Below are 18,378 nucleotides of genomic sequence, written 5' to 3'. Positions count from 1 at the left end.
TTTGGTGCAAAACTTGATGCAAATTTTGTGTCAAGTTTTGCACCATATTTGATAAATGGATGCAAATAGCACCAAAAATGGGCTCTAGATGCAAAAAAAGAATTAAAAAGGGACGCTAATTGCTGGTTTTGTTGTAGTGTTGTCTGGAGAAACGATGACTGGTTTGGGTGCATGAACAATTCCATGCAATAGGAGTATCAGCAACGGGATCCTGGGAGTGTCAAAAACTCAAAAGTAATCACTGCTTTGATAAAATGCAGCTATAGGAGTAGCAACAACTATCGAGTGGGTGTTTCGGCAATTAACATAATATGGTTGTCAGCAACTCAAAATACATGGGAGTTTCAACACTTATTTTCCTATATTATGTACTCAAACAGAAACTAACTATCACGTGGGTGTTTCGGCAATTAACACAATAGGGGTGTTAGCAACTCAAAATACATGGGAGTTTCAACACGTATTTTCCTATTTTTTTTGGTTGATGAGGATTCGCTGTGGCTAGATATTCTCTTGCATCATACACACTTGATAAAAAAATATAAGCTACCAGTGCATTTGGTAATTCCTTTAGATATTGAAGTACTTTGTAGGTGTGCTAGCTCTTGTTCAGTCACACATAATGCATCTTCAAATCCCCTATTTTTCCATTTAACTAAATACTCCATATACTGCTTTTGAGGGGTCTTCCTTCCAATCCTTCTGGTTAATATTTCTTCCACTTCTTCAACAGTTTTGATGGATTAGATTTCCTTCCACTTAGCTGGCATAACTATCTCATCACCATTTTTCTTTTCAGGGTCTATCACATCACCATTTTTCCTTTCATGGAACTCATACACATCAACCACATTTAATATCAGAGATATATCCAAGTTTCTCAACAACTCTGGCTTGTACACATTTTCAGAAATCTTTCTAAATACTTTGCATTGGAAATCCTTCTTTCCATAGATGTGCCATTACCAATTCTCCTTCTTCAAAAACTTGTGTTCTCCATTTCAAATCTTCTGTCTTTTTAAACCCTTCATTACTTTGCTACAGTATTTTCTTCACCTTTTCATGCATTTCCTGGCTGTTGTGTGCCGAGGCCAATAAAGTAAGAGCTGGTAGTGGGAGCCGAGGCCCACCCGAGGCCACCTGCACGGCTGTCACATTTTTTCCAACCAGTAAATCGTGGAAATAGAAATGTAGGTGGCTTACCTTCTCGCGCCCTAATTTCACCTTTGCCTGGCCCTCGGCTATGGGCAGGGACGCCAACAACAATACAGCGCCCGATGCAATAGTTACTACGGAATAATCCTGGCTGGTATCACTCAAAATAGAATGCCCCAATGCATAGGAGATAAAATATATGTACGACGATGACAGTTGCGTTCAATGTTTAGAATATCGATGCCCGCGAGGAACACGACTTACTTTGTACCAATCTATTGAATACTTTATCATTATTTTGTTTTTGATCGGACAGTCATGTGTGAGGTTCAACATTTTCCTCAGGCAACCAATAAATCCCATGCTATAGGGCCTTTATTAGTCTTTAAGAGTACTTTTTTCTCTGCAGGGTCCATGTCAAGTACACCTCTGCATCTGCGGATCATTATGCATGCGGACTCCCGTCTCTTCTATTTGTCGGCAAAAAAATAACGCAGCCAAATTATTTCCGGTGACTGCTCCATGACCATACAATACCGACGAGAACGCGGCTCATGGCCATAGCATACATGTTACTGCCCATAAATACCAGGGTATACAATACAATATACGCATTAATGACAGGCTAATTTGAAATTTGATTTTGAATTTATTTACCCGCTCATTCGATGTTCGAATTTGAATTTATCTACCCGCTCAACCGATGTTCTTAGCAAACGGGAATCTCTATATCTTTGCAAACAGGGACTCCATCGAATTAAATTACAATACCGGCACCGTTGTGTCCAATGTAGCCTACCTATCTTGAGACAACACTTCTTGTATATATGTAATTGCATTTGATTAATAAATCAATCTAAATTCTCATATTTTATCAGAATTCAAATACTTTGAGAAAATATATTATCGCAACACAATACTCATAACAAACCTTTGAGGTCATGTCAAATAAGTAACACTCCCGCAACACGAGATGACTTAAGGGGGTGGGAGGTGTTACAAATTAGTATTCGAGCAAGATGGTAGCACTCCCACAACCCGAGATGTTATAAAGGCGTGGGAGGTGTTACATGCCCCGAGCTCCTATTACATAAAGGGGTGCATAGATGCTAGATCATTTACGGTCGGGGGGATGAGGCTAGACATAGTGATGTAGAGATTGCAATATTTAGGTAAATATTACACTGGAATATTGTATATTTTTATAAGGAATTGAGTTGTGATGACCATAGAGATTGAGAACAAAAATGTTTAGGTATTTGGGAGCTAGGTTCATACGTTTTTTATCTATGTCAAAGTGGTTGGTAAATATGCTTGGTGGTTAGAGTGACCATCGTGTTATGAATGCAAGAAAAAAATAATTGTAGTAGATGGAGAGATAAATATTGGGGCATGAGACAAGGGAGTAAAGCCCTTTAATAGCTACAAAAACCTAAAAAAAGAAGGGAATGCATCCCTTGTCATAGAGGCATAATATATAGAATGAGATAAAAAAAAAAATATAACAAAACTTAAATTATAATATTTAAATGTTTTACATAAAGTAGATTGAATTTTATAGTTTGTTGGGTACAAAATAAGATACCAATTTTATTTTATTTATTCTATTATTATTATTATCAATTAGCTGCATTTATATTTTTATCCATATCTATGAAGTGTACCAATTAATAATAATAATTATTATTATTATTAAGTACATTTTTATTATTATCCATATCTATGGAATGTAACAAATAATTGACTGTCAATTTCAAAATTCAAAATTTTATTTACCATTAATGAATTGTAAGGAATGGGGTGGTGAAAAAAGAGATGGATTATGGCTAATTAGTTACTCATTAGAGTAATTTGGGAAATGCTCATTCAACAACTACCAACACTAAGAGTATATTGAATAGCTCACAAGCTAGATAAACTAGTAAATTAGACTTAACAAGAATCAACATCTCCCAAACCCCACAAGGGAGCTCTATGTAAAGGGTTGCCTATTCTCACAACCTTAAAAACTAGATAAAGAAGATAACAAACCATTTGCCCAACCTCTAAGCCTAAACAAAAAAATAGATAAAAATGTTAAAAAAAAAACCATTATAAATATATTGAAAAAATTATATCCATTAACCATATTACTTTAATAATTTTATTATTCACCCTAAATCTATATTAATTGCTTATAAATTATATTTATTAAATACTAACTATCTATTAATTTTTATTTAATAATTAATATAATAAATAATTTACATAATAATAATAATAATTTTCCACTATACTCATTTATCGCTAATGCGAATGGACTTGACACCCTTATTTTATACATATTACCTACATCGCTCACTATAATTTTTTTCCTTGGAATGTATTTTTTAGAAACTCAGAATTACATCCAAGAAAATCATTGATTAAAAAATAAAAAACCATTTTATGGACATATTCAAACCCGTGCTTACATTGGTAAGTTATTTTCAGAAAGTATTGTCCTTCGCATTGCTTCCGTGACCTTTACTTCAGTCATTTTTATAGAATTTTGCCTTTCACATTTAGTAGTTTTAGACGTTTCCCTTCACCCATTTCCAGGATATGCTGCTATTTGAAATGCACCTTATGCATTTTTACAAACCAGAGCTAATTGGGGTGCAGGATCCTCATTTTTACAAACCAGAGCTAGTTGGGGTGCAGGATCCTCTTGCTCTCATTATCGACTTGACCAAAGAGAGTGGGTTGTTGGGCTTTTATGTTTTTGTTTTTTCTTTCAAGTTTATGTTATTCTTCGTTTTCATAGACTTACTGTTGTGCTGTGTGATGGCTTTGTCTTACTCTGCGGACTTTAGGTGTCTCTCATAATCGTAGTCATGTTTCACTTTGAATTCCACTTGACAAAAACCTAAATAGCATCTAAATAATCGCAAACCAGGGTAGGCGGATTGTCATGGAATACTTAAAAGCCTCTGTCAAAGTTAAAAAGAAAAGACAGCTGAAGTACAATCAATGATCAATAATGTAGACAGTTCTTGCACTCTCATGACTCACATGCGACCTTCCATTTCTTTATTATTGATGCACAGGGTCGTTATTCAACTCTGTTGTGCCACTGAAGTTTCTAGGTATTCGACAAGAAAATCCCATGATCATGGCCATGATTGACCTTTTCTGGCAACCAAAAACGGACTGAAGACTACAGTTTGTCGTATAAGGTACGCTTAGGGTCCGTGGTGGAAAGCCATTGGTTCGTGACATGAGGCGGTGGAATCCTGTAACAGAAAAGGTGGCTTACACTAATCTACCCATGAGGAAAATGGCAACCAATAAATCCCATGTTATAGGGCCTTTATTAGTCTTTAAGAGTACTTTTTCTCTGCAGGGTCGGTGTGAAGTACACCTCTGCATCTGCGGATCATTATTCATGGGGACTCCCATCTCTTCTGTTTGTCGGCAAAAAAATAACGCGGCCAAATTATTTCCGGTGACTGCTCCATGACCATACAATACCGACGAGAACGCGGCTCATGGCCATAGCGTACATGATACTGCCCATAAATACCAGGGTATACAATACAATATACGCATTAATGACAGGCTAATTTGAAATTTGATTTTGAATTTATTTACCCGCTCATTCGATGTTCGAATTTGAATTTATCTACCCGCTCAACCGATGTTCTTAGCAAACGGGAATCTCTATATCTTTGCAAACAGGGACTCCATCGAATTGAATTACAATACCGGCACCGTTGTACGCAATTTCCCTACCATACCCGGGGAGCCCAGAAATTATCCTTCGGGGAAGCTCTGTGCTTCTCCCGCTTGAAGGTTCGAGTGGTTACCAGACTGCGGAGGTCATGGTCTGCGGAGGGGCTCAAGCAGGGGCCTTTCTGAAACCCACCGCACAGTTTCCGACTTCGCAGACGTGCGGCAGAATGGTGATCACGGTGGCGGCACCTGTTTGGACGATGTCGAATATGCCCATGAGAAGATGCATGGGCGACATGATCATTCTTCCTTCTGGCGAAGTGCTTATAATCAATGGCGCCGGACGGGGCTCTCAGGGCTTCGGCTTCGCTTCAGAACCCGTCTTGAATCCAGTGAGTTACAATCCAGGACAGCGGACGTTTTCTGTCCTCCAAGCCACTACGATTCCCCGCGTGTATCATTCCACTGCGAATTTGTTGGCGGATGGCCGTGTATTGGTTGCTGGGAGTAATACTCATCTGTTCTATACTTTCAGCGGGACCTTTCCCACGGAGTTGAGAGTGGAAGCTTTCTCGCCTCCGTATCTCGCCAGTGTTTGGAACGCTATACGCCCACAGATCACGAAGGCCCCTGCTACTGTTAGCCATGGGCAGACGTTTACTGTGTTTTTTTCTCTAACTGGTCAGCTCACAGCCTTGGAGATGAATCTTCTGAGTGCGCCATTCACAACGCATTCGTTTGCTCAGGGCCAGCGCATGCTGAGGCTGAAATTGGCGGCAGCTGTTCGTGTGGGAACCAATACGTATTCTGTCGCTGTCACGGCTCCTCCCAATGGGAATATTGCACCATCATCTTATTACATGCTGTTTCCACTGACACAGGGCATCCCCGGCATCGCAGCCTGGATTCAAATCACGAATTAGAGACCAGGTAAAGTATACAGGAAACTCAACTATTTTAGCACTTCGTTAGTTTGATAAAAACTGATGACCGTTTACATTGCAGGCAGACAATGAGCGCTCGGTCGGAGGTCTGGATAGTGAGCGCGCGTATGATTTGAAATAGCCAATCATTGCTATGTAAATTTGAAATATATATACCCATAGTTTACGTCCATTAGGCTGAAGCGTTTGTTAAAACAAACAAACTTGCCGCAGGATAAATAATCATGCACCGACAGATTGTTTAAGTCCCTTAGGCTTAAACTTTTGTTATATGTATAAACAAACTTGGTGTTGAAAGTAACCATGCCCTAAAAGAACTTGTATTTTTATGGTATTATCCTTAGGCTCAAAGGTTTGTTATGAATATTGTGTTGCGATAATATATTTTCTCAAAGTATTTGAATTCTGATAAAATATGAGAATTTAGATTGATTTATTAATCAAATGCAATTACATATATACAAGAAGTGTTGTCTCAAGATAGGTAGGCTATATTGGACACACAATCTGTTGGTTGAGGGATTATCTCAACCACACACCAATCTAGGAAATAGATCCTAACTACTAGGAACGGACTCCTTTACTTAGTAAGAATCACAACTGAGACAAGTAGGAATTAGATATTCCAACACACCCCCTTAATGAGTACTTGTCTCTATATCAATATGTAAAATCTAGTTGTGGTCAAACATAATAAAGAATATGTTGATGTCCATATAAAGGAACAACCATCCACCGGAATGCATGGGTACTAACCGCTACAACCACCAGTCTTGTAGGATTTCCTTCGCATACATGGTTCTTCCAACCATTATAACTGTACACCTGTACCTATACCTGTAAATCCCCCTCCAATATCATCATGGGTTTTATCGAATTATCCCTGACCATGCTCTGGGTTTTATCAGATCACCCTCAACCAAGCCACCAAGAGCTCTCATCCACCAAGGCTAAACACAACCACCAAGGCTCAACTCAGCCACCAAGGCACTCCAGCCACTATGGGCCACAAACTTGCCACTAGGGCACTCCAGCCACTCTGGGCTACAAACCTGCCACTAGGGCACTCCAAAGACCCGACTCAACCAGGCCGAGGGTTTTCTCGGCTAACCCTAAACCATGCCAATAGGAATCTCTGTCCCACTTCACTCTTACATGTGGTTTCTGGCTTACCACAAACCGACACTGCAAATACAAAGTGGTTTTTAGATTACCACGAACTGTATGGGGATACACATGCCTTACAAGGCTTACATTTCACACTCCAACTCTGGAGTTACCAGGTACACAGTTTACAAAGACCACTATAAAACACCCTAGACTTGCTTACTAATAAAATGTGACTCATAAAATAACATGCTAGTGAGTCTATTCCACAAACTCACACTAACTCACACAAACTTTCACCTAGTTGTCCATCATCCTCCAATCTCTGATGTTGCTCGTGCACTTCATCTTTTGATCACATCCTAGGCATCTTTGTCTTTTCTTTCTATTTCTAATTTAATTGTCTTGGATTTACCTACATGATTTGTTAGAGTAGCTAATTCTAACAAGACCACTCCATTGAGTTAGCTAAGCTCAATGCTTCTAATTCCAAAACATTTATAAATACCACATTAATTTGTTTCTCATTGGAGTTTTTTTTAAATATGAAATTCTAACAAATTTCACTTTTACATTGAGTTGATCAGGCTCAATGCATTTACCTTCCCAAACTCCAATTCTGTCAAATTGACCCGAAGAGAAAGAAGAAGGCAGTAAACCTCCAGTTACATGAGCAACACACTATCCAGAGTTCTATCACTGGATCCTGTGGCAACAGCTAAACCATATGGGCTGACGTCGATACTTAGAACCCAACTTGTATGCCCAAACATAGCATAGATAAGGCTCTTGTTGTCAACATCATAGATATGAATATGCTTGTCATCTGAAGCAGAGAATAAGATTCGAGAATCAGTGGGAGAAAAAAAGAGGGATCTCACCGGCATGTAATGTCCACCATGAAGTAGTATCCCACAGCTTCACAGAGGTGCTACCCCCTCCAGCTACAGCCAAAAAATCCCCCTTGGGATGGAACCGCATGTTACAGGGTTCTTGAAAAGATAGTTACAAGCTACCTTTTGGCAAAGAATTCATAGCCATCCTCCACCATATTAGGTCAAGATCATGTTTTTGTATAAATTTAGTAACTTTATCAGCTCCGAAGGCGTATAAGACACCTCTGTCATTCTCACCCCAGCCTTCAATATCCTTATTTGGATCTACCCAAAGAAGATCACATAGTAGACCTTGATCTAGCACATCTAAAGGTCACGAAATATCATCACTGATTCTCCTCAACTCCTTCAAATCACGGGATAGAACTCCATGCATACATCTATCTATATATATATATATATATATATATATATATATATATATATATATATATCTATAAGAGCAACAACAAGCAAACAGTTGAAACATTCTATTAACACCTTCCATATCCGATCATTTTACCACCACTTTTGTCGATAGATTCGGCCCAACGCACAGAGGACCACACCGTTAAGTTGTCCTTTCAGATTTTCCTGTACACGCCGTTACCATGGCTCGGATCTGTGAATCTGGATTGGGTCTTCAATACGCTCCACGTAGAGTCACAACGTTCACGACAAGGATGGAATGTAGTGCTCTCAAAACACTGATGAAATGCACAGTCCAATTCACAAGGAGCAATGGATCAATAATGCGCCCTTCCATAGTTTACCCACTACACCCAATCGCCAGCTCCCTATGCAGACACTCTGATGCAAATCAACCACACCATATTCAGCAAGAAGATCTACCTATGTCAGATCTACCGATACTTGTAGTGCCCTTTACACCATTTTACTACACATATGTCCACAATAGCACTCTGACTTGTGCTCCGCACCAGTCTTCACACTACCAAAAAAAAATTTCAATCTTTTCTGGAGGCCTTCTTCCAGAGCTCGGCAATATTAACTGTAGCACCTTGATCGACACCAATTTGATCCAAATTCACCGCTCATTCAATACACACAAATGCCAGACATAGGGATCGAATGTGTGATCCCTTTACCTTACAAACATCATCCTCAACGTCCAACACTCCATGGATACACTGATATTTATATAACACAATGCCACCTGCTCTTCAGCTCACTTGCTGAGCAACTTCACACGAACTTCTAGCTCGGTCTACAGATCGTCTCTCTACGCATTTGTCTCTCCACTCTGAGCAGTAAATCCATTACCACACCAGTCGCTTGTATTCATCATAGAAACCATAAATTTTGTTGATTGAAGCGCATTCATGGTTTCCCCTCAAGAGAAAGAAGTTTTTAGGGAATTTTATTTTGTATGACAGAAGAAGGCATATTGTCTCTATGCTTTGCTTTCCACGATCTACATAATCCCCTAAAAACAAATATTTTGCTTGTGGTGGATAGCCACCATTCTCAAACAGTCGTAACAAGTCTGAATATTGACCATGTATATCACCGCAGATCTTTATAGGCGCCTCGAGCTCCAATAAATTCGGTTGATTGAGAAATATTTCTTTTGAAACTTGACAGAGCTGTCGTACCTCGGCTCTTTCACTGAGCTCTGACGTTACTGTGCGAGCAATATCCCCTGCTCCTCCATGCAAGGAAATTGCCCACCCCATTCTCCTCTGCCTCTCGCCTTCCCTTCAACAGAGTTGCAAGTGTTGGCCATGCAGGTCTGAAGCCGTACAGGTTCTCTGCAATTCCCAGCAGATAGGCTTCCTGATCCAGTCGGCTTCCACTCTTCATGTCTAGTTCATAGCGCACAGCGAAGAAAGCTGTAGCTCTTTCTACACCTGGCAGGGCGGTCCATAATTCACTAGACTGATGAATCACCACACTACCGTTGCCCTGGCTAATGGACAGAGGGAGATGGACACATAAACATTCACACAACTTTTATTTCCCTCAGCCCAGGACGGGCCAAGCCCACGAGGGTGTGGAGGTTTGTCGTTACACCAAAACCCGCAGGTGTTGGTAAACATTACAAGCCAGTAACTAGGATCCCCAGGGTGGAAATTACGGATTCTATAGAGGTGCGGTGATTCTTCCAACACCCCCCCTCAAACACAACTTGGGGGAATCGAACCTGAGTCTAAGCTCTAATACCATGTGGAGCTTTGCTGTTACACCAAACCCCCTAGGTCTTGGTAAACATTACAAGCCAGTAACTAGGATCCCTAGGGTGGAAATTACGGATTCTATAGAGGTGTGGTGATTCTTCCAACAACAAAATACAATGTAATCAAAAGAAAAGAAGAAGAAAAATACAGTTGCTAAGAAATCGTGTCCTTCACTCCAAGACGATCACGCAAAGAGCGAAACTTCTGCTCAGTGTGTTGGGTTGTGTTATATTCTTTCCACGACTAACCTACGTAGTGAAACAGGGGGTTAGAGGGGGTCGGGTAGCCCCCCTCTATAGGGTCCGGGGCAGTGCCCCGGGAAAATTTTTTTTGGACCCTATATTAGGTTGGGCGAACCTACCTATGGTTTTGTGCATGTTTTTCGCACATGGTATTGGACGCAATGGTTTTTCGGTCCATGGTATTGGATGCTTCGGCATGTATAAATATGTATTGTAACATTGAAAGGAATATAATGAAAAATCAAGCTGGTAGTCCCGGTTTTGGGATCCAGGGAAAAATCTCTGTGCATATGTGTTTTATGGGTTATGCTCTTGCATTATTTATTTTCTTTGTTTAAGAATTCATATGCAGGTAATTTCTGTACAGGGTTAAAACCTACATTTGGTATTAGAGCTGTTTTGGCTTCAAGGGACGCCTTTGTTGCTGAGGGGTTTCGCTCGGGCCTGTGGTAGACCCTGTTCAGTGGGAGATCTGCGAGATCGATTCTGGTGGTGAAAGAAGATGGCGAGCAGTGGAAAGATCGAGATTGAGAAGTTCAATGGTCAGAGTTTTGAGTTGTGGAAACTCAAGATGGAGGATCTGTTGGTCGATAAAGATCAGTGGATCGCAGTAGATCCGGGTACTAAACCATCGGGAGTGACCGATGAAGAATGGAAGAAATTGGATCGGAAGGCAAAGAGCACAATACGATTGTGTGTCTCAGATTCAGTATTGCTGAATGTATCAGGGGAAGCTACGGCAAAGGCTTTGTGGGTCAAGTTAGGGACTTTGTACCAATCTAAGTCTCTAGTGAATAAACTGTTCCTGCGGAAAAAGCTGTATAACCTGAGGATGAAAGATGGAGACTCGGTGACAGAGCATCTGAATGTGTTTAATACTGTGGTAAGTCAATTATTATCTGTTGATATTAAAATTTCAGATGAAGATAAGTGCATCAGTCTATTGTGTTCTCTACCAGATTCATGGGATAGTCTGGTTATTGCAATAGGTAGCAATGCAACTGCTTTGCAGTTTGATGAAATAGTCTCAGCCTTGCTGACGGAGGAGATGAGACGGAAGAATATGGACAACCAGAGTGGTGATGCCTTGTCTGTACGAGGACGGTCCCAGAACAGAAACAAAAATAAGTCATCGAGTGGGATATCTAAATCTAGAGGGAGATCTAAATCTCCAGGAAAACCTACAAAGGTGGTGTGCTGGAAATGCGGAAAGGAAGGGCACTTCAGAAGGGATTGTAAATCTAAAGCTCCTGATAAAGGAAAGGGATCTGATGATGCTCCTTCTGCAGAGGCGAAAACCACCTCAGATGAAGGTGGGGATGTGTACTTGGCTTCTTCAAGTACACATGTAGATCATGAGGCATGGTTGATTGACTTAGGTGCATCCTTTCACTTCACTCCCCATAGAGAGTGGTTCTGCGAGTATGAGAAATACGATGGTGGTGATGTCTTCTTAAGAGATGATAGGAAGGCTAGAATCATTGGTCGGGGAAAAGTAAAGTTGAAGTTGCAAGGTGGAAGGGTTAGAACACTTCCGGGTGTTCTACATATTCCTGCATTGGCCAGAAATCTGATTTCTGTAAGCAAGTTGGATGATGCAGGTGTAAAGACGGTGTTCGAGAAAGATACCTGCAAGATGGTTCGAGGAGCACTGATATTAATGCGGGGAGTTCGGATTGGAACTTTGTACAAGCTGCAAGGTAGCACTGTTGTTGATGGGTGCAATAGTTCTATGGTTCCTGAAAATGGAGTAGAAAATCTAGTGGTCTCTGGAGAGAAGACCATGTTGTGGCATCAAAGGCTTGGACATATTGGAGAGAAGGGCCTTCGAATACTTCATGGTAAAGGTATGGTAGAAGGTATGAATGATAGCTCTCTGGATTTTGATTTCTATGAAAATTGTGTGTATGGGAAGCAAAATCGAGTGAGTTTCCCCTCTGGTGGTAAGAGGACGAAACAGATATTAGAGCTTGTGCACAGTGATGTGTTTGGACCTGTGAAGGTTCCATCACTGGGTAAGTCTGTGTACTATGTATCATTCATAGATGACTTCTCAAGGAATACATGGATATATTTCCTTAAGAAGAAATCTGAAGTCTTTGACAGGTTTAAAGAATTTAAGGCTCTGGTGGAAAATCAGACAGAGAAGAAGATAAAGGTGCTGAGGACAGATAATGGTGGAGAATTTTGCAGCAAGGAATTTGAAGAATTTTGTAAGAAGTGTGGTATAGCACGGCAGAAGACTACTCCATATACACCTCAGCAAAATGGAGTCGCAGAAAGAATGAACAAGACGTTGATGGAAAGGGCAAGAAGCATGCTCAGTGGTGCCAGGTTAGGACAGGAATTCTGGGCAAAGGCGGTGGATACTGCACGTTACCTGATCAACAGATCACCCTCATCAGCGTTGGAGGATAAGACTCCACAAGAAGTATGGACTGGTAAGAAACCCTCTCTTTCACATCTGAGGGTATTTGGATGTGATGCATATGTACATGTTCCAAAGGAGAAACGAACCAAGTTGGATAGTAAATCTGAAAAGTGCATCTTTATTGGGTATAAGGATGGTTTAAAGGGTTATAAGATTTGGAACCCAGTCACACCGAAGGTTGTGTACAGCCGAGATGTGGTGTTCAGAGAGGTAAAAGATGTTATTAAACATGAAGTCCAACCAAAGGAACCTGAGAAGATAGAGTTTGAGCCAAAGGAGGAAGAATCAGACTCTGCAGCAGAGGAGGAATTAGAAGATGAAGAGCCACAAACTCCGGCTGTGAGAAGATCAGGTCGAGAAAGAAGGCAGCCAGAAAGGTATAATCCATCTGCTTTCAGTTCAAATTTTGCTTTGTCTGTTACTGATGATGATCCCAGAACTGTGAAGGAAGCAGTGGATTCAGAGGATGGAAAACTCTGGAAAGAGGCCATGGTTGATGAAATGGCATCTTTGCACAAAAATGAAGCTTGGGATCTGGTAGAGTTGCCGGCTGGAAGGAAACCCATTGGCAGCAAATGGGTGTTCAAGAAGAAGACTAATGCAGAAGGAAAGGTGGAGAAATACAAAGCTCGGTTGGTAGCAAAAGGTTATTCCCAGGTGCCGGGAATTGATTTTGGTGATATTTTTTCTCCTGTTGCCAAGGTAGCTTCTATTAGATTACTTTTATCTGTTGTTGCTGCTTTTGATTTTGAGGTAGAACAGATGGATGTGAAGACAACATTTCTTCACGGGGATTTGGAAGAGGAAATCTACATGAGGCAACCTGAAGGCTTTGCAGTGAAGGGTAAGAAAGAACTGGTATGCAAGTTAAAGAAGTCTCTGTATGGGTTAAAACAGTCACCAAGGATGTGGTATCAGAAATTTGATACATTTATACGGGGACTTGGCTTCACCAGAAGCAAAGCAGATCATTGTGTGTATTTTAAATTAATTGGTGACCGTGTTATTTATCTGGTCTTGTATGTGGATGATATGTTGTTGGTTGGAAATGACAAAGAAATTATCCAGGATTTGAAGACCCAATTGTCCTCCAAATTTGACATGAAAGATCTTGGTGCTGCAAACTATATTTTGGGCATGGAAATTAAAAGAGATCGGGCAAAGAGGAAGCTCTGGTTAAACCAGAGGAAGTATGTCGAGACAATACTGCAGAGGTTTAATATGCAGGATAGTAAACCGGTGAAGGTTCCTATTCCTGTAGGTGTGAGGTTATCTGTTGAACAGTGTCCCAAGACACAAGAAGAGGAAGAGGACATGTCCCGTGTTCCATATGCAAGTGTAGTCGGTAGCCTGATGTATGCAATGGTCTGTACTAGACCAGACATTGCACATGCAGTGGGAGTATTGAGCAGGTTTATGTCAAAACCTGGGAAGGAGCACTGGACAGCAGTGAAGCGGGTTTTCAGGTATTTGCGTGGCACTAGTGATTATGGTTTGTGCTACCAAGGAAGACCAGGATTGGACAAAGTGTTGGATATTCATGGTTTTGTTGATGCAGACTGGGCTGGAGATCTGGATCAGAGAAGATCTACAAGTGGGTATGTGTTTAACCTATTTGGAGGTGCAGTCAGTCAGATGAGTAAGAAACAATCTGTAGTGGCACTATCAACTACAGAGGTAGAATACATGGCAGCCACTCATGCAAGCAAGGAAGCAGTTTGGTTGCAAAGATTGTGTTCAAGTATGGGGTTAGTACAGGGAGCTATAAGAATAGACTGTGACAGCCAAAGTGCAATTTTCTTGGCAAAGAACCCTGCTTATCATTCAAAGACAAAGCACATTGATGTTCAGTATCACTTTGTGAGGGATATGATAGAAGACAAAAAGGTGTTGCTGGTAAAGGTGGACACTTTGAAGAATACTGCAGATGCATTGACAAAATCTGTGAGCTCTAAGAAGTTCTCTTGGTGTAGAGAAACAATGGGTGTTTCAGGGCTGGAAAAATGACTAAGCTCTCCTGTGGAATGAAAACAACAAGTGGGAGATTGTTGGGTTGTGTTATATTCTTTCCACGACTAACCTATGTAGTGAAACGGGGGGTTAGAGGGGGGCGGGTAGCCCCCCTCTACGGGGTCCGGGGCAGCGCCCCGGGAAAATTTTTTTTGGACCCTATATTAGGTTGGGCGAACCTACCTATGGTTTTGTGCATGTTTTTCGCACATGGTATTGGACGCGATGGTTTTTCGGTCCATCGTATTGTATGCTTCGGCATGTATAAATATGTATTGTAACATTGAAAGGAATATAATGAAAAATCAAGCTGGTAGTCCCGGTTTTGGGATCCAGGGAAAAATCTCTGTGCATATGTGTTTTATGGGTTATGCTCTCGCATTATTTATTTTCTTTGTTTAAGAATTCGTATGCAGGTAATTTCTGTACAGGGTTAAAACCTACACAGTGAATGTCTTGGTGAAGATGTCTACAATCTGTTCTGCTGAAGGACAGAACTGCAAATCAATGACCCGATCATGTACTAAGTCTCTGATGTAGTGCATATGGATCTCTATGTGCTTCGTCCGCTGCCGCTGTACTGGATCCATGCAAAATTTGAGAGTGCTCTGGTTGTCACACCAGATGACAATGGGCTGGTGGAACTGGACGCCCAACTCAGTGAGGAAGTGTTGTAGCCACAGAGCCTGAATGGTGATGTTGACTACTCCTCGGTACTCAGCCTCAGCTGAAGAGAGAGCAATAGCAGCCTGCTTCTTGCTCGACCAACAGATAGGGCCAGATCCTAGACTGAGTGAATATCCGGAGGTGGATTTGCGATCAATGTTGTCTCCCGCCCAATCAGAGTCTGTGAAGCCAAGGAGATTCAATGCAGTGCCTGCTGCATAGTGAATCTTGAAGGTGATGGTGCCCTGCACATATCGGAGGATGCGCTTGGTAGCATTCCAGTGTAGCTCATGCGGCTCCTGCATGTATCTGGAAACTGCCCCTACTGCATATGAGAGATCTGGTCTGGAGTGGGTGAGGTACAATAAGCTCCCCACTAGCTGTCGGTAGAGAGTGCTGTCAACTAATGGAGTTTCACCTCCATCCTCAAGGCGAACCCCAGATAGAAAAGGAGTCGGTGCTGGCTTGCAGTCAGTCATGCGAAATCTCTCGAGGAGATCCCGTGCATACTTAGCCTAAGAGAGTTTGATGCCTGTGGCATTCTGGATGATCTCAAGACCAAGAAAGAAGTGTAATGGACCCATGTCCATCATCAAGAACCTATCATGCAAGGCCCTCTTGACTGTAGCAATGGCTGAAGCCGAGCTGCCAGTGATTAGGAGATCATCGACATACAAAACTAAGATAAGAAGAGAATCATGAGTCCTAAGCATGTAAACATTCGGATCAGACTTACATCTTTCAAAGTTTTGTGATAAGAGAAAAGAATCCATCTTCGCGTACCAAGCTCTCGGGGCCTGCTTAAGGCCGTAGAGAGATTTCTTTAGTCTGTAGACCAAAGATGAATCCTGAATGAAACCATGTGGCTGCTCCATGTAGATCTCCTCAGATAGGTCTCCGTGAAGAAAGGCATTCTTTACATCCATCTGATGTACTCCCCATCGCTGGGCAGCCGCAATGGCAAGTGTAAGGCGTATGGAATCCATCTTTGCTACTGGAGCAAAGGTCTCGTCATAATCAATGCCATGCACTTGTTGGAAGCCTTTGGCTACTAGCCATGCTTTCCATCTGGTGATTTGCCCATCTGCAACACTCTTGGTCCTGTAGACCCATTTGCATCGGACAAGTTTCCTTCCTGAAGGAAGGGGGACCAGATCCCAAGTCTGGTTCTCGAGGAGGGAATTATACTCCTCCTCCATGGTGGACTCCCAAGATGGATGCCCAGCAGCCTCAGCATAAGACTGTGGATCAGAAGACTGAACTAAATGACAATGCCAGGAGGGCGATGGTTCAGTGGCAGTGAGGACAAGTGGAGGCTCAATAAACTCTGAGCTAATCCTCTGCAGATCAGAATTATCCCCCACAAGACCATTTCTAGCAGCTGGTTGGTCTTGTGCATATATCTCACGTAAGCTCCTTGTTCTCTGATTTATGACAGGGGAATATGATTCACTGCTGGAAGCCCGATCTGGGCTTGGATGTGGATCATCATTTGCATGCACTAGATTTGTATCTGAAGACTCTGTCTTTGCATCTGCATGCTCTTCCTCGGTATCTGCATGATCTGTATCTGCATCTGAGTGCACTGAGTCATCATCTCGGACATGAGGTAGATAAAAAGTGTCTGCATGCGGCGCTTGAGGTGCATGCAAGAGACTTTCTTCAAATTTGACACTTCGCTCAATGATGAGCTTGTCCGTAGAGGGAATCAGGAGTCGATATCCCTTCACACCATCAGGGTATCCAACAAATATGCACTCAATGCTCTGTGGATCAAGAGCTTTCCTATTTTCAGAGGGGATCTGGGCCCATGCTCGAGAGCCGAAAACAAGGAGGTGAGTGACCTCCGGTTTAGTGCCGCTCCAAGCCTCAAAGGGGGTCTGATCCTTGACAAACCTATGAGGAGATCTATTCTGGATGTAGTTAGCACAATTAAGTGCTTCGGCACAAAGCTTATGAGGCAGTGACTTGGCATGCAACATGCAGGAAGCCATCTCTTTGAGAGATTGATTCTTTCTCTCAGCAACTCCGTTCTGCTGCGGAGTGTATGGAACTGTATACTGCAAATGTATGCCGAACTGAAGGCAAAGGTTCCGAAGTGTTGTGTTAACATATTCCCCCCCATTGTGTGTACGGAGGGCTTTGATCTTTCTCTCTGACTGTGTCTCAACTAGTGCTTTGAAATCTTCAAAGTGCTCAAAAACTTCAAATTTGTTCCTGAGAAGATACACCCAAGTATACCGTGAGAAATCATCAATAAATGTAAGCACATACCTTGCTTTGTTGATGGAAGGATGAGGAAAAGGCCCATGAGATCACTATGGATCAGATCTAGAGGAGAGGATGCTTTGTGAGCCTTGCCGGTGTCAAACTTTTCTCTGGGATGTTTGCCAAGAACACACCCTTCACAAACTCCTTTGGAGAAACTGATATTTGGAAAGCCTTCCACCATCTCATTCTTGCATAGCTGCTGCATATACTTGTAATTTAAGTGACCAAACCTCTCGTGCCAAAGCCTACTACTATCATCATCATGTGTAAGCAATAAGGAGGATTCAGATTCAATAAATTCAGAAAATGTATACAGTCTGGCTCCATTGTTTACCTCACCAGTTGCAATTTTGGCATTTCTATGTAGATCATATATGTTCACTGCATCTGGAGTGAATTCCACTCTCTTTCCGGTGCCGGAATGAGTGATCTGATAAACTGAAAGCAGGTTTACCGAAAGTTTTGGAACATGAAGGACATCTTCAAAGCTTCTGTGTAAAAGTTCCACTCTACCTTTTCCGGTGACCTCAATAGGTGAGTCATCTCCCATGAGGATGGGAGGTCCTTTGCATGCATCCAAAGAGGAATAGACTTCCTTTGCAGCAGCCATATGATGTGATGCACCAGAATCTATAATCCATGCATCAAGAGAAGAATTAATTGCAACTAAAGCATGAAAATTGTTACCTTTCCCGTGTGGCGAATCCTCAGTTTTCTTCTTGGCGCCTTGAGGGATGTGGTCCCCAAGGTTGTGCTTCTGAAGAATTTCTGCCATTTGGTCAATTT

At 41.8% G+C, this 18,378-nt stretch overlaps 2 pseudogenes across 1 annotated transcript; one reads left to right on the top strand and one right to left on the bottom strand.

The window, feature by feature from the left end:
• LOC149187223 (serine/threonine-protein phosphatase PP1-like) overlaps window positions 1-16,558 on the bottom strand; it is a 119,219-nt pseudogene extending 102,661 nt beyond the window's left edge.
• Window positions 4,952-6,117, top strand: LOC149187224 (aldehyde oxidase GLOX pseudogene; annotated as a pseudogene). The gene is made up of 2 exons (XR_016255759.1): window positions 4,952-5,778; window positions 5,854-6,117. The product of XR_016255759.1 is annotated as an aldehyde oxidase GLOX pseudogene (transcript).
• Window positions 16,559-18,378: the final 1,820 nt, after the last annotated feature.

This window comes from Pinus tabuliformis, chromosome 3_1 (assembly GCF_031772625.1).
Source record: "Pinus tabuliformis cultivar Carrire ecotype Pingquan chromosome 3_1, CPIR1, whole genome shotgun sequence".
Lineage (NCBI taxonomy): Eukaryota > Viridiplantae > Streptophyta > Pinopsida > Pinales > Pinaceae > Pinus > Pinus tabuliformis.
Note: the sequence above shows the minus strand (reverse complement) of the source record. Positions and strands in the feature narration are given on the sequence as shown.